We start from the raw sequence: 26,918 nt of genomic DNA on the forward strand, positions 1-26,918 counted from the left end.
GGGAAATCTTTGACTTGAAACCACTGTCTCAAGTATTATACAAAGAACAAAAGAATTGGAAATCTAGTATATTTTAAGATATCTTATTATTCTACATTCAAAAACACATTAAAAATTGGAAAATCCATAACATTTGGAAGATAAACTGTAGGAACCGGAAGTGGCAGCAGGCAGAAGACTGGAAAGCTGCTTTCCTACTGAGGAGAGACGAATGGGGGCTTAGGTCAGGGGAAGAGGAGTGGAGACGAGGCAGGGGGTGGGCTTTCATGTATCCTGAAGTGGAGCCGAAGCATCTGCTCTAAAGGATGTTTAAGCAGTTCAGAAAAAGAGAATCCATCAATAACCTGCAAGGTTTCAGTTCGGAGAACTAGTTGAACGACAGTGTCCTTTCCTGAAAAGGGAGAGGAGTTCATTGTAGGCTGGACATTTTGAGCTCTCTCGGCCATATGAGAGATTTCCTTAAAAGCTCAGTTGAGAGTAGAGCAGCAAGTGTCTATACGAGTCAGGACCACACAAGGTCAGGACAGAGGGACAGACAGACGGACAGGCAGGCTATGCTGGCATACAGATGGAATTAAAATCTACAGCACCAAAGGTAATAGGGAGGGAGGGTGGATAGAGACGAGAAGAGTACACAGACTGGAGCCCAAGGTCCTCCCAGCTGTAGGGTCCAGAAGAAAGTCACTGTGACTAAGGGGTTGCAAGTTAGCCTTTGAGGAGCAGAGAAAAATAGGTATCACAAAATCAGAAGAATAAAGTGCTCCAAGAAGTAAAAACATAGTGTTGACTTCTACTTAGCATTTTAGTAAGAAACAGACACAGAAGTGAGGACAGTGCTGGGCTCCACGGTCACTGACTTCTCAAGGAAGGAGGGCTGGGAGCCGGAGGGATGTCCTGTCAGGAGAAGGAGCGATGAGGACGCGGAGGTGGCTCCTATGGTGGTTTGGAAAGGCCTGGTGTGACTGAGAGCTGGTACCTGAGACCCACACAGGATTGGGGGAGAGGGCTGTGTTCTAAGATGTGCGACATTAGAGCTTGTTTCTACGCAGACGGAATGATTAAATGCACAGGGTAAAACCCAACATTTTTAAGTCTAATATTATTGGTTGGAGAGGGGATAAAGACAGATAATGTCTGATAAATCATCTTCCAGGGAAACAGTCTCTAACGCCAAACGCATAGTCAATTCCATCCTTGAACTGGAAAATCACTAACAGAATATCACCCAACTGATTTGGCAATTTGGGTGCAAAAGACAAATGCAATAATGTCCTGTTAACTCACAAAGAAGAACCACGGCGTAAGGGTAAGCTTTTGGCTACCCCTGAAGGCAACAACTGAGATTGGTCGTAACCTTTTATTATATGCACAGTAACAAAATTCAGTTATTTTTAGAGAGAAAAGTTGCTATGGCTAACATGTGTTTTGTTCATTTGTTCCTTTACTTACATAATCAACAAACGATTCCCAAGACCTCTGGGCCCAGTGCTGTGTACAGAGAGTCAAAAAAGAAGCCCCGACCCAGCCTGCTGCCAGCCTGGCAGGACAGACTGCCGAGGATGAGCTCAATCGAGGTTCAGTGATGTGCACCACAGAGGGCGTGCTTCCCCTGCATTTGGCTTCAGGCATTTATCGCATGTAAATTCCATACCAGGGAGAGAGGAAGGGAAGGGAAGAGAGAACAGTTCAGACAGTGAGGTGAGCCGGCTGTGGCTGGGCCACTGAGTGAGCACATCACCTGGCGAGAGCATGAGGGGAGACCATGAGGCCAGACCACGAGGGGGAGATGAAAGGAGACCACAAGGGGAGATCACGAGGGGAGACCATGAGGCCAGATGATGAGGAGAAACCACAAGGGTAGACCATGAATGGAGACCATGAGGGGAGACCATGAAGGGAGACCACGAGGCCAGACCACAAGGCCAGACCACGAGGCTAGACCATGAGGTGGAGACCATGAGGCCAGACCACGAGCCAGACCACGAGGCTAGACCATGAGGCCAGACCACGAGTGAGACCATGAGGTGGAGACCACGAGGGGAGACCACGAGGCCAGACCACGAGCCAGACCACGAGGGGAGACCACGAGGCCATACCACGAGGTGGAGACCACGAGGCCAGACCACGAGGGGAGACCATGAGGCCAGACCACGAGCGAGACCATGAGGTGGAGACCACGAGCCAGACCACGAGGCCAGACCACGAGGTGGAGACCATGAGGCCAGACCACGAGGGGAGACTATGAGGCCAGACCACAAGGCCAGACCACGAGGGGAGACCACGAGGCCAGACCACAAGGCGGAGACCACGAGGCCAGACCACAAGGGGAGACTGTGAGGCAACAAGTGCAGATCTCCCTTCCTTTACTTCGTTTCAGTTCCTGAAGACACCTCTGGCGTTCATGATCATCCCTAAAACAGGCGCTAAGACGCATCAGCCATATCTGGCGCTCAGACACAGTGGCGTCGATGTGGTCAAGCTGACAGTGCTGGGCTCACAGAGAGGCTATCACTGGCATCGCTGCAATTTTCAGAGGAAATTTTAACTCTGTGCAGACGGTGAAGGGGATTTGTATTTTAGGCCAAGAGAGTGGTCTGCTTAAAGGTCCTGGATGACAAAGAGTGTCGTCCCTGGACACAGCCACGTTTCCAGAGGGACCAGGGCTCAGGAGTGGAGAAGGTGAGCTAGTGAGAAGGCAGGGAGCATGGGGAGGCCTGACACCCACCAGGGAGCCAGCCAGAGCCCCAGCCAAGGAGCCGTCAGTCCCACAGGACCTCTGAGCGGACCCTCCCGAACTGCTCCACACATCACTGGGGCAGCTGCTGTATTAATGCTGGGCTCAGGATCTCAAGGCCTCTGTCTCCCAATGCCAATTCGATCCACACGAAGTTGTGTGTACCTTGTATTACAGAAGACATGACACAGCAATACTGTCACGGTCTCCGACAATCATCCTTCAAAAGAAAGTGCCCAGCAGTCCTCACTTCTTGAGGGCACATGCGTCCAGCATGGTGGTATCCACACAGTCGGACCTTTTATGAGGTTGTCTGACCTGAGTGCCACGATTATTATCATTCTTAGTTTTAAAACAAACAAAAATGTTCCCTCTGTGTTGTGCCAAGGCCTCTGAGTCTATTTCATCCCAGATAGGTACAACTGGTAAAAACTTCATAGGTCTGAAGACTTAGAAAACTGCTAAGGGCTCTGACTTTTATGATTTCCCTCATTTATTCTCCAGGTCTGTCCTGAAGCCATAGCATCGACTATCCCCCTTTCTTCTCCCCATTTTCCAAAGAGATTTTAATGAAAGAAATACAGAGGTCAATAGGTTAAAAATAGTATCATTCAGAATATTTTTGTGAAATGGGTAGAAAAATTCCTTTGATGCTTGTTTCCTTCAAAGGAACATTTCAATCTCTGATCAGCTTACTCAATCACTCCATCTTTTCAGCAGAATGTTTGCTAACGTGATGTAGATTTTTCCTCTTGCCCAGCAGGTGAAAATGTAAGCAACAGCCATTCCAGAGGGTCTTTTAAATAATCTGCATAATAATAAGACTTCCGAAAATATTTCAGGAAAGATGTTTATGGTCACTGAAACATACCACCTGTGCCACACCCTGTTTTGGTCAAAGCCCTGAGGGTGGGGGATGTCTCACTCCTGTAAACCTTGAGTGCACAGCCTCGGTGTCTCCCAAGTGTGTCTAGAGTTACGGACTGAATTATTTCCCCCAAAATCCATGTGTTGAGGTCCTAACCCCCAAGACGTCAGAATATGACTGTACTTGGAGACAGGCCTGTGCAGAGGGGGTGACAGCAGAATGAGGCCCATCTGACTGAGAGCTTGCAGGATGGGGACTTAGGACTCAGCAGGAGGCAGCAGGAGGCCGAGGAGGGGCCTCAGAGGCACCTACCCTGCAGCCCGCACCTGCAGTCCAGCCTCCAGAGCTGCGGGAACACGAAGTCTGCCGCTTCAGCCCATTCTGTGGCACTTGTGGGGGCGGCCCTGGCAGACGGCTCATCTCAGGAGGGTGTGCTGTCATTTTAACTCTCTAACATCATCTTCTTAGTCAATAACGTCATGGTTTGAACACAGCTCAAGCTCCAGGGGCAAATAATCACCTAAATGGTCTGAGGGTGAGAGGAAGCCCCAGAAACCGCCAGACCAGTTTCAGCACGCCTGGATTAAAGAGCCGTCTGGAGCGTCACAGGGATACACCTAAATCACTGAGTAACGACTCCCAACGTTCAGAAAATAAGGCCTCAGATTTACTTGCCCAGGAGCAGTAAATATACCACGTTTAGAGCAGATCTGTTTCCTTTCCTGTCCTTTGCCCTGAATTAACACCTGAGACGAAGCCGGTTTCCTGGCTGAGTGGAAACCCAGAACACCTACTTGCATCTACCATCCTGACTGTAAAATAAAACGGAGCTTCAGGGTGAACCCAGAAAGAAGCAAATGTCTCACTGTGTGTTTCAGGGGGTTTTGTTTTTTAATTTTTACTTTTTCAGGGAATCTTCCCTCAACCCATTTCAAAAGGCAGAGAATGCTCCCCGTGCTGGCTGCCCAGGAACAGCCCAGGGGCAGCTCTGGGTCGGAGCGTTGGGATTCGAGTCCCCCTAGCTCTGTGCCTTCGGGCAGCGGCTCGGCTCTCTGTGCCTCTCTGCGCCTCACTCTCCTCTATGAAACGGGGTTGATAGAACTGAGCCACAGGACCCTTCTGAGCAGGAAATGAGAGAATCCACGTAAAGCAGTCAGGACTGTGTCCAGGACCTGTTTAAGGCCACACATCATCGTAAGACCTCAAAGGATTTCACACAGACTACACCTCCAAGATGAGGATGCTAACTCCCTAGCTCTACTCAGGCCACAAATCTCTGTGCCTCATATTTACTCAAAATGCTCTTCAGAATGGAGCATAATTACGTGGCAATGCGTCAGAGGGATTACTGGTGCCCCAGTGTCCATTCTTGCCCTCTCTCGGTGAGAGAACTTCCCCATCCTCCTAGGAAAGGACCGCCCACATCTCCCTTTCCCTCTCCCATCTTGATGGCAGGGGGACATGATGGTGGGAGCTTCAGCAGCTACTTTGGGCCTTAGGATGGGAGCACTTGTTGGATCTGGCAGAGCTGGGATCCCTGACATGATGGAGCCACTCTATTGGCCCCAGACTGGATTGTCCACCGGGACTATCAGTGAGAGTCTCGATTAAGCCGCTATATCCACGGTTGTCGTGTTACAGCAGCCTATCCTGTATCATAGCACATAGAATTCTAAATAAAAACCTGCTGTGGATTTAAAAATAAAGCAGTAGTTTTGTGAGGAGCACTCTCAATTCTTCCACTAGCGATGGGTGTGGGCTGTTGAATTAGTCCTCTGTAGGTTCATATTTGGAAGGATAAGCTCCTCTTTCAACAACAGAGTTAACGACATTGTTCTTTCTGAAGAAGCCTCAGAGGGTGCCGAGTAGAGAGGGGGACCCAGCCATAAATAATGTTCTTCAGGCGTCGTCGTTGTCCAAGGCCCCCTGCAGGGCACAAGCAGTAGAGCGCTGCCCCCCACCCCACCCGGCGGCAGTTCAATCCTCTGAAACAGACGCACACACGAAGCTCCCGATTACGGTGTAGTGGTGACCGGGCCGCACTGTTGTGATGGGCAGAAAAGAGAGCTCAAGGTCACAAAGAAAACAAGTGGGTTCTCTGTGCTTCTCACATTTCTTGCAACAAATTGGACGGATTTCCATCAGAATTGGGATGGTCTGATTTGAAACGTGAGCCACATGGCACATATGAAACTCCTTTTGGGCGGCCCAGCAGGGCAGCCTACAGAGGCAGACAGGGGACCTTGAGAGTCTGAGGCAGGGGCACAACTGGCCGAGGGGACACCAGCGTCACAGGGACAGGAGCCCACACCGACACTCAGGGTCGCAGCACCGGGCACGCTCACTCACAGGTGAGGAGGGCAACTGGGTAGCTTCTTACTTGGGGGACTCAGTGCGCCTGGACCAGCAGCAGGGCAGGGCTTCATGTACCATATCCAGGCTTCTGGTCTTCCCGGTCCACGGTGGGGGCCGAGAGCACGTATGCATGAGCACGTCTGCACGGAGGGAGGGAGGGAGGGAGGTGTCACCTTAGAGCAACTCACAAGACACTCACCGAGAGGCAGGAATAAACACTGACCGTACGAGCACCACAGGGGTGGAATGCAATGGGTTGACCAGCTCTTAAGGGCAGAGTTCCACGGAGGAGAATTTGCGACTCCCTCCCATCCTTAGTCATACATGTTTATCACAGCAGCATTAGCCACAATTTCCTAACAAACTGCATGGATACAAAGGGTCTGCATATAAAATAAAATCTGACAAATATCAAATTACAAAGTGAGTTAGTCAACACAGACAGTTAATGAGAAGACACTGCATTCAGGGAGCCGGGAAAGGGCCATCGTGTGGCCCCTTTCAAACCCTCTGCTGGTGTTGGAGGGGCCCTGCTCTGCCCTCTCAGGGCCTCCCATTCACAGAGCAGGCGCCTTCCCTTCCCCACAGACCAGGAGGGACCGAGAGGACCGGCTCCACATACAGGGCCGGCCCCTATGTCTCTCTGGGGTCTGGCCTCCTGAAGGTGGACAGCACCGCTAATGTGCAAACCCCGAAGTCCAAGCAGGTGAGGCAGAACTTGAACTTGTGCGAGGCCCCTTGAGGCGCAGGGCAGAGCCAGCAGGCGGGACCAGGGGTGGGAGTCAGGTCTCAGCAGGATGGGGGCAGCCAAGTTCAGCACAGGACTCCAAGCAGTTGGAATTCTAAACCCAAACTCAGCCTCTCAGTTATTACAAAGATAGTTTTCTAAAGGTAGGAAACTAAAAGACCTTTTATTTGCCTTTTTGTTAGCTTGGCTTATAACTTTTAATTGACATACAGTACGTGGGCCTCCATTTCTTGATCGGGCCTTGGGCAAGCCTAGAGTCTCTCAGGTATAGAATTGTCTCATGCGTCATAATACAATGAATCTCTTATTTTGATCCACTTGAAGGATTATCAGTGGACAAAATCTGTTGGGTTTTGTTGTATGGAGTTTTGGTACAACTCTGAAAAACTTGTGATGAATTTTGATGATAAAACCCCAAGGAAGTCCTATGTGAGTCACACCATCCTACTGTCTTCCACAGTTTGACCTCCCATCATTTCAGGAAACTGGGGCCCAGGAAGAAGGGAGGGGCTGTGCACGGTCACAGCTCCCCTGGGCGTGCATCTCTCTGAAGATGCAACCCGCACTTCTCCGTCCCCCTGGCTGGAGCTGCATGTTGCACACTGAGGACCACGAAGGCTGTAGACCAGAGGGAATGTCCCCCCCAGGAAAGCAGGTGGAGAGTAGGAGCAGGGCAGCAGACAAGAGGCTCAGGAACAGCCTGCACTTCAAGGACAGACCGTGTCCTGTGACACCTGCCCACCACCCTCATACAATCCAGCTTTTCTCTATGGATTTTTAACAGAATGGGAAAGCACTGTTTGCTAAGATTTGATTTAAGCAGAGATTCCAAAGACAACTGGGGTAACAGGACCCGTCTTTTTGAGACTACAAAACTGGAAATCATACAGACATTTTTTTAACTCCAGAAATGTAAGAAACAAAGTAGATTCAGGTATGCGAACGGCCATCTCTCTTCTCTTGCATTTCTAAAATTAAGAGCTAAGAAACACAAGGGGTCAAAGAGCTATCTTTACTACTGGCAGCTTTTTGAAATAATCCAGTGTCCTTTTTATTAATAAGGACATTCAGAATTTTATTGGCAGACGGGACACTGTCAATGCAGTAGGTGAAGATAACAAACAAGTTCACTAGCCAACTTCCAGGGAGGAAGCAGCCAGAAAATCCCACAGAGGTCCCACACGGGTGGCATCTTCCTTACGACACGATCCACTGCTGTGTCCCACCCAAACCTTTCCCAGGAGACCTGCACACGACCCCAAGAGATTCTGTGTCATCACAGAGGAAGCAAAAGCAATGGAAAAAGGGAGAACTCCTCACAGTGGCTGTACTCTCCCCAAATGATCACCTGGAAATGTTCCATTTCGCTTTGTCATCACACAACGGGAGGTCTGTTTGAGTCTCTGCTTACCCACTAACCCAGGTGGGTACTAGTTAGTTCATCAGCTTCTTTTCTTTCTCTAACACCCGGCTGATGTACCTACTCTAGGGGATGGGAATTAAAATTAAAAAAACAGTTATATTTATCTGTGATCCTCTCTCTATATGTAACAGTTATAGCTATAGTGATCAGAAAGGTCATTTATGGTTTAATGGGAGGGGACAAGCATCAAGATTAGCTGGTAGGCACAGAAGAGGTTAAGTTAGTAAATTCAGGGGAAATTTTTCAGATTCTGAGAGGAAAGAGGGGAATGAATTAATAAGTGGGGAGGAGGTAGAGGGAGAGAGAAAGAAAGAGAGACAGAGAGAGAGAGAGCAGTTTTCCTGCTGCGAAAAGACTGGGAGAGTGAGGGCGGCCACCAGCACCACGTGACTGACCCGCTGGTCCTCGGAAAGCGAGATGCTCGACTTCACCCGGGCTGCCACTGAGACCAGCCGACACCTTGGAGCATGAACGTAAGCAGCAAATGGGCCAGTGAAGCGATGGGGGGTAACTCGAGGCTGCCACAGGTCCTGGGAGTGAAGGGGGTGGGCCGTGTGCCCCGGAAGAGCGAGGACCCCATGACCAGCCGGCCGGCCAGGAGGTAACTTACTACAAAGGGCTCACTGGGACCCGTGGGCTTCAGAGATTTGAGAAGCTGCTGGCTGGCTGCTTCCCTGCTGACCGTGTTAGAAGAAGCGTGAACAAAACATAAAGTTGCACAAAGAGCAAAAGAGAATCCTTAGGAAATAAAGAGAGAACGTTTGGTGGTGAAAATTGGCAAAACAGAACATTAAAAATTTGGGGTCTTCAATTTTCACCCCACTACCTTCCATCTTTAGAAAATTACGTGAACAAGACATTGAAAAATACAATAAAAACCTAAAATGTACGCCAGTGAGGGGCCACTCTGGCCACCAAGGTCTCCTGACCTCCAGACCAGCAGTGCATGCTTCTCAGGGACTGTCAGGCACAAACTGACCCACGTCAAGCACAGCGTTTAAAGATCCTGCAGCAAACACGGAACGCGCCTGCGCAGAGGTTGAGGCAGCAGCAGAGCGGATGTGTTAACAACATGGGGGACAGGGACCATGCACACATGATTGACAGTACTGTGACATCCTTACCAAGGCAACTACCATCTGCCTCTCAGCTTTCCAGATATCGCTTAGTATTCTCAAGGCATCGTCCTGACGAACTTGATCGTAAAACAGTGACAGTCCTGATGAATCCAGGAGTTAGAGAAGCAACAGGTGTTAACCACACAAAAATGTCTGATTCTGGTCTAGCCCCGTGCTGTAGACTGATGTTTGTGTCCCCCCATTTCCTATGTTGAAACCTAATCCCCAGTGTGACGGTATTTGGGGGCTGGGCTTTTAGGACGTGACTAGGTCTCGAGGGTGAAGCCCTCATGAGGCAGATTAGCACTCTTAGAGATTCAAGAAGCTTGCCTGCTCCTTCTGCCACATGAGGTTTCTGCAAAAAGACGCCATGAATGAGCTGGGAAGAGGCCCCTCACCAGAACCCGAGCCCACTGGAGCCCTGATCCTGGACTCCCAGCCTCCAGAACGCGAGAAATAAACTTCTGCTGTTTATCAGCCCCCCGGTCTGCAGTAGTTTGTTACAGCAGCCTGAACGGACCAAGACGCTACACAGTGACAAGCGGGAACATGGACACGGCCAAGATTGTAGAGCTGAAAACTGTTCCACAGGAAAACACTATGATATGAGCTAAAAAAAAACCTGACAGTTTTTCATCAGAGAAGTACATTTATAAGAATATTAAATAGTTAATATATTTTGAGGCTTATGCAATGTTAAAGCAGTAAACTGATTTCATCTTGGCCATACTTATTTTCAGTCCACATCCAATGAAGATGAAAAGAACACTAAAAATAAACGTTGAGCTGAAATCCTGAAACGTCCATCATAGGTGGATTAAAGTGATCCACTTCAGACTAAAACAGAGCTGAAACTTAGCTCCGGAACTTAAAAGACAAGCGAACTTGTCGAAACCCTTGGTTTAAAAGACCCAGGGTCCTTAGCGTGTGGTCTCGCCGCCCCTCGTGTCACAGTGAAGATCGGAGCCCAGTTTTCTCTGCTCCCAGGTCTCTGTCTGGCCTTCACGGTGGATGGAACTTCAATTCTCATTTTGGAACAAGAAGAGAAAAGCACAGCCTCCTGGTAAGAGCAGTGAGGCAGGGAGTGGACTGGCCTTTATCCCTCGGCCTGTTTGTTTCTGAGAGAACGCACATCAGCCCCGATCTGTTCACGCTTTACCAGGCCGAGCCCAGCTCCACGACAGCATCTCTGCTAAGACGGACTGTTATGGAACCAGTGGTGCGACCTGAACAAGCCATGTAGAGCGTCCTTGCCATGAAGGGGCCCCAATTCCTGCAGACCAGACAGAGGCCAGAGAAATTCTCCTAGAGACTGGGAGGTTTTGCTTCAAATCTACTTCTGAAGCACTCGAGTGAAAGGCTCTCAGTAATGCTTCTTGAAATTGCCCCTGAAAAGTACAAAGCAAGAAAGGACTGTGTGTCCCTGGCACGCTAAATTCTTGGTAAGTCAATTTAAGCCACATTTCTCTACAAGTTCATAGTTTTCGAAAGATAATAACAGTCAAGTTCTAAATCAATCTGAGAAATAACACTTTTATGGACTTGAAACTTCACCTACCATTCACTAAGTTAAAGGCAAAAACAAAAAGAAATAAAAAAGACGGAGCCCTGGAAGGCCCAGGTGGAAAGAATCATCTTAGGGACACGTCACAGGGTTCTGATGAGAAATGACGTCCAATTTTGCAGAAGGCAAATACCACGGAGACCTGCACTACAATCTCGACTGCAGGCCGAGAGGCTTCTCTCTCTCTTCCCTTTGTCTTTCCCACCCAAGGACCCTGCAGTGTCGTGTTGATACAGAGAGTCATCTGCTGGTTTCCTCAGAACCCACAGTGTGATAATTACATAAAGTGTCACTGTTTGCAAAATACGTTCAGCTTGTTGAGGGCTCCCTACTCTGAGTAACTCGCGTCTGTAACCAACACCCGGACAGCACACAGCGGGGGAACACGGAGGTGACACTCCAGACCACTCTGCACCAGCACTGCCCACAACAGAGCCCGGGTCACACACACGCAAGCACACAGGTGCATGTGTGCAGACACACATGCGCACTCATGCACGAAAAGGAAAGGAGCATTTTCACGGTTACAAGCACTTTAAATGCTTTACATTGAAGTTAAACTGACAAATAGTTTAAAAATTTCAAGTTTTTCACATCAAGAAAACCTTCTCTTAGGCGGAGGCACCTTTTCTCTCACATCCTTTGTCTTTTATTTTCCTGGGAGACAGACTTCTCCCAGTCTTCCTCCCCACTACACCGCCACCCGCGGCGCCCCCTCCTCCCTCGCTGGGTCAGGAGACCCCATCCTCCTCTCAGCATCCCCACCACACACTCCCCCTCCTCTTCTCCACCTCGTTTCTCTTGAATTTTACTCAAACTTGCAAACTCCCCAAATTCCTCCTTCCACAAACAGTCCATAAACACACGTGGGTCTGCCCTCTACACACCGTCTCACACACGAGGCTACATAGCCCTCCTCCACCTCCCAAACGTGTATTAAACATGAGACAGGATTGTTATGGACACTGCGGATTCAAGACGAAAGGAGCTGGCAGTGTGCTGGGGGAGAAAAACACATAAGCGATTCTGTTCCAGCAGGAGGAGGATGTCAAATGTGCCTGAGGGAGCGTTGGGACGAAGGACGAAGGGAGCTTGTCTGCCGGGGTGAGCTGAGCGAGTTCCCACCGAGGGGATGCCTGAGCTGCACCTGAAGGTTAATAACAACGTGCCAGACAGACGAGGAAGGGAGAGCATTCAAGACAGTGGCGGCGAAGGTCCCCCGATGGGCTGTTAAGTAACCACAACAGTTGTACCCCTATGCCCTGTTGTCTGGAATCTCTTATTCTTTATGTCTGAAACACCTGCAATCTGGAATCTCTTATCCATCTTACCTGATTTGTACTTTCAAAGTTCACGGTAAAAAAACACTGGCCTTTCCTCAGTGCAAAGCTGTTTGGATCTCTGGCAGCAAGATCCTCGAGTGCAGGAGGAGAGCAGACGGGCAGCGGTGTTCCCTCCCCTGGAGATGTGGGACGCCAGCAGGAAGCAGAGCAAAGACAGGGACAGCCAGGGCTGCCTGCGCTCCGGGTCTCCTCTCAGCTCTGCAGTCTCTCTTCACCTTCCAGTGGATGCTTCTTTCTTCCGCCCCTTAGCCAGGCTTTCTCCGCAGAATTCACTGTTGATGCAGACGTTCATGGGCTTCTCTGAGGAGCTCCCTAACTCCCCTGACGGACAGGGGTATCACCTCTAAGGGGACACCCCCATCATGGTATCTCCAATCTCAGTGAGTCCCAAGTTTCAATTCGGAATCTCCACTCCATCTCTGGCTATTTCCACCAAAACAGCCCTACCAGCACCTGGGAGTTTGCAGCACTGTGGAGGGTTTGGTGGTTTCATGAAGTGCCAAGACGGCCAGTGATTCAATCATACACTCGTCTACGTGCTGCTGGGAAGTCGTTCTGCAGGTGCCCTCAGAGCCCATGATCAGCTGGCCTCAAGTAAGTGAGACTGCCTGGGACCATCCCAATGCAGTCAGATCAACGGCTCCACAAGCACAAGGGACGCGGCCCCAAGGAAGAAATTCCACCTGTGGACGCAGCTCCCCCGGAGCCCTGGAGCTCCAGCCTGCCCTCCCTCGTGGCCTGTCCTGTGGGTTTCAGAGGTGCCTGGCAGCCTCCATGTCAAGTCTCTTGGCAGATTCCTCCTACAGACCTGCCTCTCTGGTTGAGCCCTGACTGGTAGAGGTTTACACACCCAAACGGGCCTTCTCTCATCTCCCATCTCTGTGACAGGTTCTGCCATTTTCCACACCCAGCATGGTTATCGCTCACTCTTACTGCCTCTCCTCCTTTGCCTGTTCCTCCCTGGTGTGGGGTGGTGTCTCCACGTTGAGATTCTTGTCATTTCACTTGGGTCATGCGACCACAGCAGATTAAGTGTCATAAGGATGTGGGTCTCCTGCCTGCATTTTACCAGCCGTCCCCAGCCCAGCACGTCATTTATGGTGCTCCCACAGTGTACCATACCAACTCTGCCCACCCTCTACGCCCCACAGCAACCTGCTGCTCCAGCCACACTGATCACGTCCTGTCTCTTCTCCATGCGTGGACGCCTTCTGCCTCCAAGCTTCCCCTCACCCCATCCCACCTACTTGGGATGTCCTTCCTGTCTTTTCCCTACCGATCCTTTAAGCCCACCTCAACGATGGGGACCGACCACTCAGTCTGACCAGCTACACTTCAGGGTTCCCCAAACTCCTGTACTGATTATTTTCCATTAAGAGAATTGGTAACTGACCGTGAACCGCTCTATGAAAACACCTGGATTAACGCGGCACACTTTCAGTAGTCTTCCACTACACAGAACTTTTCATCCGAATAGACACGGTTTGGTCTCACTCCCCTCACCCTCTCCCACCAGAGAGCTTTGCGAAAGCCTGGTGCCCAGCAGATGGTTATGCAGCGAGACGCCGAGTGAATCGCAGCAACCACAGCCCAGGGCGTCCACTGCATCTCCATCTTCAGGCGAGCCAAGCGGCTCCCGTCAGTGGGTCAGTCAGGTAGAAGTCTGCTGCAGACCACACCGATTCTGCACTGCTGGTCTTACGCCACGTTTAGAGTGTGACAGAGAAAAGAACAAACTTTTTTACTTAGGTAGAAAAATAATCTCTTGCTGCTCGTTAATAATAAGCACAGATAAGAAGGGGACATTTCCCTCGGTTGGTTAAACACGAGGATGGCATAAAACCAAACAGATGTTAAGATTCCTTTTAAGACAAATGACAAACTAAATTGGGAATTAAGGGAGAGAAAGATATAAATCACGGACGTGTTACAGCCATCCTAAGCATATTTATGCCTTCTTTCCATGGAGGAGCCCAGAGTCTGAAGTTAAATGTTAAGGGAAACTAAAAATTTGGAATGAATTCCGTACAAGTATCACTGAGAACATAAAATAAAAATACAGATAAAACAGCAGTATGCGGAACTCTGTTCTTTAATAATCCACGAGACCCTTCACGGGCCAAGTGTCCGCCATCAGTTTTTGATCTAGCGTTTTTCTTAGAAAGCAGCAGGAAAGGCAGTCACTGCTAAGTGCTGATTTTACCCCACAGATTAGATGCTAGTCTATGGAGAACAGCAGGGTTTTGAACGTAAATAAACAAGACTGGCCTTTCCCAGAGCTGCTCAGAATGGCTTTGGCACAAACTCTGGTGGTGACAGTACGACACGTCCAACCTCAGCCAGGCTGCCTGTGGCATCAGCACAGAGTGAATCACAAAACAGTGCAGATGAAGTAGGAAAAAAACTCACCAGATGACACTTCTCCCCATACGTTATCTGAAAGCATAAAATAAGTCCATTTTTGAAATTTCTTTAAATTCTTAACATGTATGTTTTCTTCTGATCTAAAGATAATTAAAACATGCCTATTGTTTGAGAATTTTAATTGGTTTCTCTAAAATACAGCTGAGAAAGATCTTCGTAAGTAGGAAGTCTTAGAAAAAGAAGTACGAACTATCCTAAATCACACAGTTGACAGGAGTCATCAAAACGTTATTCACACAAGAAAGTAACATTTCTCTGGTCCTTGCCCAAATGCAACAAAATGAAAGGAAAAACTTTTGTAGCCTAAATATGATTTACAATTTCAAAATACAAAATATACTCCTAATTTCCAAAATAAATGTCCATATAAAGTACTCACATTTAATTGTGTGCAAAAGGGCTATGTGGTCTGCAACCCTGTTGATGGAATTTTAAATATAAATGAAATTGCTTAAAGAAAAACATAACTTTGTGATAGCACTAAGATGTATGTTTTGGTCCCAAGAGCTGAAGCTCTACTCGATTTCAAATCCAGCTTTAAAAACCTCCAAGTCTAGGTTTAACGTGAATCATATTTGGATATTACAATTTTATAAACAGACCTACAGCAGCATCCTCCTATAAGTGCTTCATCCACTGCACACAATCCTTACATTTCTCCTTTTTCACCCAATTATTAGTAATCTCAAATATAACACAACCTTTGCTTGAAACTGTTATCACATTGCTGAAGCCTTCAGACAAACACCGAGACTTGGCTTTTGGTTTTAGTTTCATGGAAAGTTATAAATTAACAAACTCCTGTTAGGACTTAGTAAATTCACACATGGAACATACACTTACCTTGTTTATCTTGAAAAGATGAAGAATCACCATTAAGTTGACCTCAGAGGAAAACCGAAGGCTAGAGAAGGTCTGGCCTGGGTTAAATAACCCGCTGTCTCGGGGTGGATACTGGAGCTCTGGGAGTGGATGCTCCCTCCCTCCCTCCCTCCCTCCCTCTCTCCCTCCCTCTCATTCTCTCTGGGTCTCTCCCCTCCTCCCCCTTCCTGCCCCTCTCTTTCTCTCAAATACACACTATGATTAAACTGCTTCTGTCAAGAGTGGTTTTTTTCCTGCAGCTTATTATATAAGACCATGAAGTGAAAAATCACTCAGTAAATTTGAGATGCATCATCTCACATATCCGAAAACTGCTAAATGGCCACAATTGGAAAACTGCTACAAAGTCACAAAATTTTAAACAAACGTATAATGAAGACATATTTAAATCAAATAGAATGAACATATGTTGCTGACTTTATTAAACACCATGCAGCTTTCCTAGCCATGTAAGAAATGTCAGAGGAATGGGGCTCAGGGCTAGCACGTGGTTTCTGGGGTGAACCTGCTCAAAGGGCCCTCACAGGGCAAGAGGAAGGTCCCGCACGAAGGTGCCCATGTGGCACCTGTAACCCACTCCAGCCGTCAATATGGTCGCTCTCAAAACGCACTTACTGAGCATCACAGACTTCCTGTTTCCCTTGCACTGTCCACATCGGAGAGAAAGAAAGGGGCTCGCCCTTTTTGAGCGCTCTTCACACCCCAAGCCCTGTGCTCAGGGTAGTATGCCATATTTTACAAGTGTGAGAACCTGGGCTCGAGAGGGAAGCCGCAGCAAGTGGCAAAACCATCGCCAGCAACAAAAACGAAAGCAAACTGCACTCCAGGCCCAGGTCCTATAAAACCCATGGCCTCTTCCAGCTTTTTCAGGACGCAGCCTTGAAAACGCAGCAAGGGGCCCATTCACCAGGACAGCCCCTCCCCCCCTTGGTCCCCCTCACCTCCAGGCAGTGGCTCTGGGGAGCTGGGGTCCAGCGTGCGCCCCTGCTGCCTCCTCCTCCCTCCAGCTCTGTCCCGAGCAGGAACCCTCAAAGGTGTGGGGTTGTCATACTTCCTGGGGATCTCAGGATGACCCTGGGTTGTGCCTGCTGTTCCAGCACGTTATTAACAGTGTCCCTTTTCTACTCTCAGAGATGCTCCAATTTGGATAAATTATGCGGTCAGCACATACACAAGCAGGAAACCAACAGACGTTAAATTAAACCACACATGCCTCAGACAGCGACAGGCGACACCCTGGAGTTCCACTGAGACGGCTGTTAGCATCCAGGCGGCAAGGAAGGGAAGCCAAGGAGCTCCAAAGTTGTACCCAGTGGTCCCATGGTCAAAACGGCCTGTGCGTCTTAGAGCGTGGAGTTTCCACCTGTGTTTCTCGCATCAGGAACCACGTGCGCATAGTGGGGGCACCTTTGCCAGCACAACGAAGCAAGTTAACTTGGAGCAGAGTGATGGAAAATGGACAAGATCCTCAGACAACTCCCAAACAGGAGATGCGCACCGTCATGGTTATCACCGGCGCGTGGCCTCTGGTTGCTGTTTTTCCCTTGGACAGCCTTAGGGTGCCGCGGAGCCCGTTGTGACCCCTGAGATCCAGGCCGGAGAACTCTGTCCCCTCAAGAAAATGCAGCTGCCCTCAAAGGACGAGAGGAAGCCATCCGAACTTTTAACAACTTGAGAGAACCTCTTTAATAAGATTTGCTCCACGTGAGAGCCAAAAGTTACAAATAAACAGAAAACTCATTAAAGGAGCTTGGAAATAGGTGGACGCAAGCATTGCTGAAAACCTAGCAGGCCTCGTGGGGCGCACGGAGGCTGCGACAGAGGAGGCGGCCTGACCTCCCTGGGTTGCGCTGTGGACAAAGAGGACACCAGCAAGGGCGGAGTCCGGCGGACCCACGGGAACAGAAGGCACAGAGAGAGGAGGCCCACGAGCAAACACCGCGCATTCGGGCAAATCAGGAGAAGTGGAAACCGCCTCCCAGAACCCGTATTTGGCTCAGGTGCGCATCCTTGACCATGGCGACTGCAGAAATGCAAGGCCGCGCCCCCGCCCAGCGCTGGATCCGCAGCAGGGTGCGCGCGGCGCTGGGAGGAGGCTGCCGCGAGACGCCTGGGTGCCCGCCGCCCCCTCGAACTCCGCGCTTCTCACGCCAGGATGGCCTCGCTCTGCTGAGGACCCTTCCGACACTGGGTTAGCGGGCCACACGGAAAAGAGGCCTGAGTGCCAGGGAGCCGTTGACCCTGGGAGCAGGCCTCAGCCCATGACAGGTGGGAGTCGTTGAACAGATGCAATTATTTCACCCCCGGGGGAGAGGGCTCTACCTGTGTCCCCCAGAACCCCAAAGGATCAAGTCCCACTGCCCACAGCCCTCACCTGCCTCGTGATACACCTTCTGCTGGCTTTCTCTCCTGTGTGACTTCCCGGCATCCATGCTGTGCCTCCTGGGTCACCGCTCAGACCGCCTGCACCCAAACCTTTGCCTCAGGGTCTGCTCACAGGGAGCCCACCCAGCACTGCTGTCAAAAGCTTACTTTAGGGGCTGGCCTGGTGGCGCAGCAGTTAAGTTCACATGTTCTGCTTCTTGGCAGCCCGGGGTTTGCCGGTTCAGATCCCGGGTGCGGACATGGCACTGCTTGGCAAAAGGCGTCCCACATATAAAGTAGAAGAAGATGGGCACGGATGTTAGCTCAGGGCCAGTCTTCCTCAGCAAAAAAGAGGAGGATTGGCAGTAGTTAGCTCAGTGCTAATCTTCCTCAAAAATAAAAAAAAAGGCTTACTCTATTTGCAAGGCTGGAGAGCTATGAGGTTTAGCCAATGTTTGGGAAATGTAGAGAATTTTTCCTTAATTAGTCAATTGATTAGTGCCTTACAAAGATTAGAATGAGCTTTACCTGAAATAAACTATAAGTGGCAAACTTCCCACAGGTGCATGTGGAAAACACACACACAGTGGAGTCTCCTCAGATCCTCCTTCTCCACGGTGGAAACTCCTAGATGGCTAACCATACTCACTATTTTAAAAGCATCATTTCTACCAACAGAGGAACGTATCCCAGTGATGTGTTTCCTCGTCACAATGTCACAGAGGTGGAAACGCTATGGGAAGGGGCCCAAGATGTGACGCCGTGAGAGAAAGATCTGCACAACTACACAGACAGCATTTTCTACACCACCGCAATCTGAGGGCGGAAAACAGGGGCCAGCATGGAGTTGTGCTAAAGGGACAGGGGCGGACACCGGCCCGGCCAGCTTGCACAGGGAGAAGGCACGCTGGGTGAGAAGTTCACGCTAGCAGACGTGACTGAAGGCAAGGTGTGCCCCGGGGCGCTGGCAAGGAAGGTGCCCGGCGCCCCATAACCAGCAGTCCTGGAAGAGGTGTCAGCCCATGAGAACAGGAGGCTGTGTGGGGCCAGGACGTCCTCCTGCTCTCAACTGAGCCAGAGAACCTCTAAACCCAGTGAAAGACATCCTGGCGTGATTTGAGGAGGAACTTCCTAACTCCCCAACTGTCCCCTTCGTCAGTTCGTTGATGCCTGAAGTGCCTGTATTTAAGGAAACTGTGTCCGGTGTAAATCAGACATGACAGCAAAGACCTGGTCAGAGACGTCGAGAACTGCGAGTCCAGCAGGAAGGTCCAGTAGGGAGCCTGCTCCCCTGTGTGTTTACACAGCACCTGGTGAGAACGTTTTCTATGAAGGAATCGTCACCAGCAGAAAGGCACACTCACTGGGATCCTTGGAAGCAGAGGAGGTGGTTAAGGACGCCTCGTCCATCCGCGTTTCTCTCCACGCACTTCTAGAAGTCCCTGCTCCACCTGTCTGGCCTTTCTCCCTCCAGCCCCATGCTCCAGATCAACAGGAAAAGCTTTACACCCGCCAACCAGGTCCTACCGCATCTCTGCTCAAAATCTTTCAAGGGCATCTATTGCATTTAAGATGCAACCAAACCCTCAAGCATGGCCACAGACCCCACCTGCCCCGAGGAACGTCTTCCATGGGTCTCTGCCTCCTCAATCGGCTTTGGTATTCTGACCTCCTCAAAATTAGTGCCAGCTTTCCCGTCACAGGTCTTTGTCGTGACAGTTCTTCAGTCTCCTCTGGTCCCTGCCCGACTCGCCTCTGCCTGCCCCTCAGGCCCGGGGTCACCTCCCCACCCCGTCCTCACTGGACGCTCACAGGGCCCACGCCCCTTTGTAACCTCCAGCAGCTTGGCACGCCCTCCCGACGTCTGTCTCTTCCTTATGCTGTAGGATGCACGAGGCCCACGTCTATGCTGTTAGTCCTGCATCCTCTGAGCCAAGCATGGTGCCCACACGAATTTGGATGCTTAATAAATAGACTTTGAATGACCGAATAAGCAGGGTCTTGATCACAGGTCTTCTGGCTCCCAATTTCATATTCTTTGTGTTATAGCTCCCAGAACATAAGGAATTGGACAGCTGAACTGATGGAAAAAAGTGAGATAAATAAAACTGAATAAGGAGTTGTTTACACACCAAACTTTGAAGACATAATTTTGGCAAGGGTTCTGTTTATCTTTAATTTAGCCAAAAAATGTGAGTTATGAATGAAGCGTTTTTATTGCACAGTTGTTATGTTTGATATATGGGCTCATTAAACAATTGAGGATAAAATTAATTTTGCTTAGGGGCCGGCCCCATGGCCGAGTGGTTAAGTTCATGTGCTCTGCTTCAGCGGCCCCTGGTTCGCTGGATTGGATCCAGGGCGCAGACCTAGCCCCGCTCATCAAGCCATGCTGTGCCTGTGTCCCACATAGAAGAACTAGCATAGCTTGCAACTAGGATATACAACTATGTACTGGGGCTTTGGGGAGAAAAGAAAAAAAAAGGAAGATTGGCAACAGATGTTAGCTCAGGGCCAATCTTCCTCACCAAAAAAAAAATACTTATAAAAATTAGTTTCGATTAAGTGGGATGTATCTATGCAGGTTGCCTTTGTACAAGTCTGTATTTTGTGTCATTTTTTTCTGATGATATGTAGGTATGTGCTGTAGTGTCTAGTTTTGTTATCTGTAATTTTATTTGTTCCTTTTTAACAGGTATTTCCATAAACTTCAGACTCTACAAAATCTAAATTTGCCTGTGGTAAGTAAAATAATGCCCAGCAAAGATATTCAAGTCCTAATCTGTAGCACCCGTGTGCTGCGTCAGGCGGCAAGCGGGAGTTATGGTGGCAGATAGACAGACAGTCAGGTTTGCTAATCAGCTGACCTTAAATTAGATTATCCTGGATCATCTGGTGGAGAGAGAGTCATCACGAACGTTCTCACGAGAGGAAGAGAGAGACAGAAGGGTCAGAGTGAGAGAGCAGTGATGGAGGAGGGCATGAGCCCAGGGATGCGGGCAGCTGCCAGCCTGTCAGAGACCATGGCTTCTCCCTGGAGCCACTGGGAGGAGCACGGCCCTGCAACACCCTGGCCCTGTGTGACTGCTGGCCTCCAGGAGTGGAAGAGAACACACTTCTGTTGTTTCAATCCACTAAACTTGTGGTAATTTGTAACAGCAGCAATAAAAAATGAACACACCATGGGGCCAGCCTGGTGGCACAGGGGTTAAGTTGGTGCATTTGCTTCAGCAGCCTGGAGATGGCGGGTTCAGATCCTGGGTGTGGACCTAGCACCGCTCGTCAAGCCATGCTGTGGTGGCATCCCACATACCAAACAAAGACTGACACAGATGTTAGCTCAGGACCAATCTTCTTCACCAAAACCACCCCCCCAAAACCCAAATACACTGCCCCTCCTAAATTATTCAAGAAGTTATTACTCTACAAAATAGATCTCCCTAAAATTTGTTTTTCTTGTGATTCATGATCCAAATCCCGAGAATAATTATAGGTGTCCAAACAATTTTTCAAAAACTACCAGTTCTAAAGAGGATTCCGAGCCCACGAAACATGACCCGCTGTAGACGCTATCATGTTCCCGCCTGTAGAGGAGTCATTTGTAATCAGAGCCCACTGAGTCCACACTTAGTAAGTACCTAAGAACCATACACAAGAATAACACTGCCTTTTCTCCTGCCTTTAGACACACACACAGACACACGTTTTCCCCTTATTTAGACTCTACAAAAACCTACATTTAAACCCAACACTACCACTGATATGATTTTTGGTTACTTGTTTATCTTAAGTTTCCTTCTATGTAAAGCGGAAACTGCATTGTTTTCTGGAAGGAACAGAAATGATGCACGTATGGTACCCGGGGTGAGATCTGACAACTGGAGGGCCGTAGCCGTGACGTTAATACAATGACAACCTGGTACTTACAGACACACACGCCGAATAATGCTGTACTGCAGCCCCTCTGTATTTTCTCACCAATAAGGATTTTGACTAGTAACATTTCCATATATGCTTGAAGGCAGCTGCTAATAGGCAGAGTATTTTATAGGAGGGATAAAGACACAGTGCTCCAGTCAGACGCTGGGTGATAAAATATAAGTTAACCTTGCACAAACGGGAACTTCAAGCCAGCATGAAATATGATGATTAAAGGGATGTTTATAATCCATTATTTGGCACAAATTAAAATATTAGGGAAGCTGGGTGCTACTTGTTACTTTTTATGGTGGTGAGGGGAGGACGAAATGCAGGCAGGCAGCTCAGTGAGTAAGAACTAATAATCCTCTGCTGGGGAATTTGGGGTGGCTATAAAATTTGAATTTGGAGAGTGAACAAAACTCTGACTTGTAAATTGTTCTGTTTTGGCCCAGTCACTCCAATTAAGGCAAAAACACCTACCCGATAAATTTTACAGGACTTGTGTTAGAAATCTTATGCAAACGCTGACATAGAAAGATATGAGATGCTTCCAGAAAGATGGGGAAAGCCAATATTTTTATTTTGGGTGGTTTCCATGATTTTTAACAATAATTTTTCATATATGTTCTCACGGGCAAAAGTTTACTTTAACACAGAATAACATATATTTGAAACCCAACCTTGAGGAGTACTTTGTCTTTGTGATTCACATTTTCTGAGCATTACTTATTTCACATGACCCTTGACAAATAAGCAACCGTTGTTATTTTACATGTTAATTAAAAGAATGCACGTCAAAATGTAACAGTCAAGTGATTTCCTTGTCCCAGGGAGATTCTGGTGACTCAATGGGCGCTAAGTGTTAATTTAATGAGCTTTGCTAATCATGCTACTATCTGAAAAGCTCGGTATTAAGCAGCCCCTGGAGACAGCCCTGGCTCTCTGGCATTTGGGAAGGTCACTCTGGGAAAGAAGAGAAACAGCTTTCTAATGACATCTCGGGAAATGGAGACCAGCTCAGAGAACACTGTGAAGGGTGGTGGCAAGGACCCTCGGGGCTTCTCAGATGCCTCAGGTGGCATCCCTCATGGGACCCTGTCTTAATGGCGGGCTCTGGGATGCCCCCTGAGGGCAATGAGCGTGTCCTCTGAGATCTACCTCCGGCTTAGGTAACACCTTCCAGAAGCTCACAAAGCCCTGAATGCCCACGTGCCCTGCCCCTCCACTCCTGTCACATGGCAGAGGTCTCTCCTCTGTTCTAGACCTGAACCCCCTCTCTCCTGCCTTCTCAAGGACCAAGCTCTAAATGTCACATTCTCTCTCCACCTTCTCATCTTAAAACCTTACTTTCATACATAAGAATGTAAGAATTTCAAAACCTATACTCTTGCCTGACAAACTTCAGGCCTCCCTTCTGTGTTCATATCTCAGACAATAATGTTTAAATAAATTTTTTTTTTAGGAAGATTAGCCCTGAGCTAACATCTGCCGCCAATCCTCCTCTTTTTGCTGAGGAAGACTGGCCCTGAGCTAACATCCGTGCCCATCTTCTACTTTCTATGTGGGACGCCTGCCACAGCACGGCTTGATTAGCGGTGCGTAGGTCTGCAATTGGGGTCTGAACCCGAGAACCCCGGGCCGCTGCTGAAGTGGAACATGTGAACTTAACTGCTGTGCCACCGGGCCAGCCCCTAAATAAATTTCTTCCTTATCTGTCCCCATGCAATCTCTAGTTAAGTTCAGTAGTTTGCAAACAACAATTTCTCTTGAATTTATCAAAACAGCCTTTGCTAGTCAGAAATCCTGGAATCTCAGCAGCGGCCTCGACGCACTTCCTCCAGTTCCCATGTGCACTTACCGCCTCCCTGTGCCCCAGCCAAGGCCCACGAGACGTCTGGGACAGCAGTCCTCACAGCCGAAGTGTACAGGCCCCACCACTGTCACGGTCCACCCTGCTCGTCAGACATCTTCACTTACACTTTATGACGCCTACACTTCTTACCACCAGGACCAGCACTATTTTTTCCTGTTCTGCACTCACTTCTAGGAAGGGCAAAGGCGAGCACGTTCATGTGACTGTGCGATCCAGCCACTGCTGTGCTGCGTTTCTGTGCTGTGCAGCGTTTCTGTGCTGTGCAGCGTTTCTGTGCTGTGCAGCTGAGCTGCCTGCGCTGCAGAGATGAGCGGTTTGCACCCGGCGGCAGCTGTGTCTGCGGAAGGTCAGGGCGCAACGGGCAAAAGCTGAGGCGCACAAAGTGAAAATAAAGGAGTCGAGCATCATCCGCAAGTAAAAACTACTAATGGTGCATTTTCTAGATTTCTTCATCTCTGTAAATAATCAGACTCAATATATTCTCACGTTTAGAAAAAATTAACTTAAGTAATACTTTAGCATAGAATTGTCAATTATCAATTTGAGAAAGTTGGGATTATGACTGAGATATGGTTATTAGCAAATTTAGTTCCAAGTTTATAAAATGCTAAACACTGAATATTATATACATATGAAAACTAAAGAAGAAGGTTGGATTAAAGTCATCGTTGGGCAAAGCGATTTGCAGAACCAGAGGCTGTGGCTCTGAGAAGGGGGAGAGGCCCCATGAAGCCCCATCCCCTGATCCTGCTGCCGGGAAAGCTGAGGCCGGAGAACTTACAGAAGGTCACACAGCTCAACTCTGCAGAGGGTGGCCCTGGAACCCAGGCCTGACATATTCTAACAGAGGGAACACACATATTCACAGAACAAGCCTATGTCTATTGTTTATACTTAAAAACATGCTACCCATCAAGACTCGTCCCCAGGCCAGGGGGCTGGTGTGGTTCTCCTCGGACGTGTCCCACCAAGCAGAACTACCCTCCACCCGAGCAGAAGGACGGTTGCTCAGCAGGACGCCCCCGGCTGCTGCAAGAACCTTTCAGCCCAAAGTACTCACCCACTGGCCCCCCAGCTGAGCCTAGCTGAGGGTTTAACACCAGAGCACCCGAGACCGAGGGTGGCTAAAGAAAAGTCGTTTCTCTGAGGATTCAAAGATATGTTGACTCTTCAGCCTACAGGCTAAGCTGGATTCTGTGCAAATTACTGCATCAGTCCAGAGATCAGATCTTGGTGCCAGATGCCATCTGTGCTTCGATGGCCCCGCTGTCGACGTAGCTGTGTTTTCTCCACAGGCACATCCTGCACTGAACATCTCAGCTATTTAATCCGCGGGTGTGGATGCCCGGCCTTAAGATTCTGGCTTATGTTCCTGGGGGAATTAAGCAGCGTTTCAGAGGATTCTTGAAGATAAAGGATAAACGTGGAATTTAGAGAAGAAAGCTCTTCCACATTCACTGGAAGATTTTGGAGAATTTTATAGTAAAATAAACATGAGTATGTAAGAAGTGAAAGGCTAAAGTCTCACGAATTTTTTAAGATAAAAGTCAAGACTTCAAATAATCCTGCTCCTTTGGCTGCCGATTTGGGCCACGCCCTCCGTCTTCTGGAGATTCTTCCCTCTGCCATCAGAGGCATTTCAAGGGAACAGGGAGAGAAACGTGGAGCATTTCTTTATCCATCCCAGCAGCACATTTCCAAATTCCAGAAACAAGTGACAGGCTTTGAAATCTTCCTGAGTTAACACAGCTCTGCATTCACACCTTCCACAGACAGGAAGTAACTGTGTTCTGAGACAGCACGGAGGCCTGGAGTCAGCAGGAAACGGGCACACCTCAGATCAAGGTGTAGGCTCCCTAGATACAGAACGTCAGACCACATGACAGCTGGATCCATTGGGGTGAGACCACCTTCCAGACCGTCGGCAGAATTACGTCAGTGACGGCGTCCGGTCTCCTCTGTGTGTTGAGGCTCTGTCTGAGCTGAAGCCATGTCTACCCAACACAGGTCAACACTACCTTCTGAGAAACAACACCAGGCGTCACTGCGTAGACGGCAAGGATGTCAAAAGTGTGTTTTATCAGCAAATAAGTGATTATGCTTGTTATGACTCAATTCTTTTGAGGGAGGAGGAAAATGAATATAAATAATGAGTACAGAGCTGGAGATGTAAGAAAACTATAAACAGAAAGCACAAATATTCATTTAGCCCTAGCAATCAACTCCTGGGAAACCACAGGTGGTAGACATATAATATGATCATTACAGCTTCACGTAGCCTGAGCGGTGGAACCACCAGGGTCCCTAGATGTGGCGGTCTCTGCCTGTGAACACACCTGCTGTACAAGTGATCGGTGTGAGAACTAACTGCTGATTATAATTGTTTTCAGTCGTCTTTATGCACGCAGAAGAACAGAATAAGGCTTTTCCATATAAAGGAAAAATAAACAATCAAGGGACAATAATTTTAAGAAATAAATCTTTTCAAGCCCAAATAAATTACAATGCCATTGTTTTCTGGGTTATTTTTGCTTTAGGTACCTTGAGAGTGAATACATATATTCACTTGTTTTAAGAAGTCAAGACTCAATTGTAATATCTACATCAAGTAAATCTCTTCTATAATAAACTAATGTTTAAAAAAGGACATGTTAACCTTAAAAGATTTGTTTATAAGTACTAAACTATGTCAGCTTGACAGATAGCATAAAACCCACTGTAGATTGATTAGAACGCAATCTCATTCTTGCCTTCACGTTTTGCATCCTATCGAAAATTATGGTGACAGACAACTATTGCTTAAACTTTTTAAATAAAACCTTAGTGAGCACACAATGTCAAGGTCTCCCTTCTTCTTTCCACGCTGCACTGTCTCAGGAACAGATTGGTCACACTTTGGATGCACAATCACAACACGGAATAGTGTTTTCCCTCCTATTGGCTACAGGTTTATTAAGTTTCATTAGGTGTTCAACAATTGAACAAGCCACCAAGCAAAGAAAGAATGAATTTGCAGAAAAAAGCATGAAAGCCAATATTGGTAGCTGGCATCTATGTTCAAAGTAGCAGCCGTGAAGGTGCCCGGTGGTGTCTGGATGTACTTCTGGCCCTGACTTGTGTGACAAGCCCAGTAAAGGTCTGAGGAACTAAGCAGGTGGTCAAGTACGCTGGGGTGTGGCAACATGCTTTGCAGGTGTACACACACGGGGTGTACAAAATGTCTACCAAAATACATCTACCAAAATCTTTTTATCTAATCAGCAAAAGAACACTACGAAAAACGACAATTAAGTCCCCCAGA

At 48.5% G+C, this 26,918-nt stretch overlaps 1 protein-coding gene across 45 annotated transcripts in view; it reads right to left on the reverse strand.

The window, feature by feature from the left end:
• The window catches only part of RIMS1 (regulating synaptic membrane exocytosis 1), a 416,789-nt gene that overhangs the window by 12,368 nt on the left and 377,503 nt on the right, over window positions 1-26,918 (reverse strand). The window contains exons 1-2 of one of the 45 annotated variants that reach the window (XM_070514604.1): window positions 15,421-15,532; window positions 14,563-14,589 (exon numbers count right to left, since the gene is read on the reverse strand). The exons of 42 other annotated variants lie outside the window; for them this stretch is intronic. The gene's annotated coding sequence lies outside the window, so the exon portion shown is untranslated. Of the gene's footprint in view, window positions 1-14,562; window positions 14,590-14,956; window positions 14,995-15,420; window positions 15,545-26,918 lie in introns of those variants that run through there. 2 more of the 45 variants (XM_070514605.1, XM_070514607.1) reach the window with 2 other exon arrangements.

This window comes from Equus asinus, chromosome 8, assembly GCF_041296235.1.
Source record: "Equus asinus isolate D_3611 breed Donkey chromosome 8, EquAss-T2T_v2, whole genome shotgun sequence".
In the NCBI taxonomy this organism is placed as follows: Eukaryota; Metazoa; Chordata; class Mammalia; order Perissodactyla; family Equidae; genus Equus; species Equus asinus.